The sequence below is a fragment of the Rosa rugosa genome, chromosome 1, assembly GCF_958449725.1.
Source record: "Rosa rugosa chromosome 1, drRosRugo1.1, whole genome shotgun sequence".
Lineage (NCBI taxonomy): Eukaryota > Viridiplantae > Streptophyta > Magnoliopsida > Rosales > Rosaceae > Rosa > Rosa rugosa.
In genome coordinates this window covers 11,578,340-11,580,328 of record NC_084820.1, presented here as the reverse complement: position 1 = coordinate 11,580,328, position 1,989 = coordinate 11,578,340, and positions in this window count along the sequence as shown.

Genomic DNA, 1,989 nt, shown 5'->3' with positions numbered 1-1,989 from the left:
TGGTATTTATACCTAGGGTTTCGACTATTCCTTGCTATAGAAGGATTATTGATTGAAGTTTCCTATTCAATCTCCGCTACTTGACTCCAATAAGGGCTCGTTTTCCTTATGGATCTCAGAATGGGCGAAGCTGTAACTCAAACCCAAGTAGACCTATTTTTGGGCCGCAGGTATCGGCCCGCTACGCTGAATCCACTAAAGGATCTTACCAAAAATACTTTTGGGCTCAAACAAAACCTATCTTGTTGCTCAAATTCAATGATGGAATACCAGAAAGACCATGCTAGAGGCATAATCTTCGAAACTCCAGCCAATCCAACGGTCGGTTTTCCTATTTTCTTTAAATTGATAGAGGTTGCCCTTTGGAGTGTATGATATATATATAAAAGTAACTAAGTTTGACCTAGTTGATCAAATTCGAAACGAGAACCAAATTGGCTGGATTTTTTACAACCACCATAAAATATTACAATCTCTCCATCGAGCGGTTGGTTTCTCGAAATTTATTTTCCGCTTCATGGTTGCATTAGAATGAACCTCAACAATTTAAATGCAATGTGTAAATCATACAACTTTAGGGGGCAAATTGGTATAGGCCAACGTCTTTGTAATTAAAATTAAAATTTTGGGCTAAATACTGATTACTACCCTGTACTTTGAGTCCAAAATCAATTCATTCCCTGAACTTCTAATTTCATCAAGAACACCCCTGCACTTTCAATTTTAATCTAATAGGTCCAATTTATTAGTCTTCCGACAATTGAGTCATTTAACTTGTTAACGTGGCTCATATATGGCCTATGTTTTATGATATGGTGTTGAGGTGACCTGCATAATCAATTTAGGAGTGAGTCCCACTATTAGAAATCTATCAAATAAATAGTTTTTCAACAAATAATCCAACTATAACTTGAACCTATAACAGAATATTAACGAATTGGACCTATTAGATCAAAATTGAAAGTATAGGGGTGTTTTTGATGAAATTAGAAGTTCAGGGACTGAATTGATTTTGGACCTAAACTACAGGGTAGTAACTAGTATTTAGCCCTAAAATTTTTATCCATCAATGAAATATTTACAAACATGATATGAAAAAATAAGCACGTTTCGCGATCGTCACGCCATCGGTCAACCAAGAGAATATACAAGTGACTATGGTTGACTAATTCGATCGGGTTCAAAACTATGGTGAAATTGACTAAATTTTTAACCACACGCATAATTTATTGTAATAATCTCATCCAACGGTCAGTTTTCCCATTTTCTTTGAATTGATAGAGGGTGCCCTTTGGAGTGTATGATATATAAATATAGGTTTATAAAAAATTAGTATCTTTAAAGAATTATTTGTAAATAAAGTCTGCAATGCCCGGCCCAAAAAAGCTTGCGAGGCCGCTTTATATGGACGGGCTTGGATCTTGCAATTTACAATAAAGCTCGGTCCGCTCTAAGCCTGCTACGAATGGGCCAGGCCCTGGCCCGTTAACAAGGCCTATGTAATTTATTGTATTACTGGACAGATGTTTATTTGTCAATGTTTGTTTCTTGATGAGTTGCTGATTTGAGTTTGATTTTTGGTTAGTTTTTCAGGTAAAATTATAGTCTTTGGCCATTTGAAAGTTTTCATTAATTCTGGAATTCAAAGTATTCCAATATTTGCTAAGATGGTCTTACTTTGTCTTTTGATTGATTGTTGTTGGAAGTATCCAGAGTTCTAATTCGATAAGAACTTACTGAGGTATTATTGAGTTTTAATTTGGGAAGGAAGGAAAGTGTAGATACCTCTACTAGCAAGGCTAGTTTGCTATCTCACCAAGCATAATTAACACCCTCTTTGGGACACCCCCAAGCCATGGTGAGGCACAACCGCTACTTGCATCTTGTAGCCCTATGTCCAAGCTACGCTACGGTATCCGGAAGTGTCAAATCCGTCGCTGGGAAGCCACCTTTCCGGCCTTGCCAAGTTGCCTCCACAATATGACATTT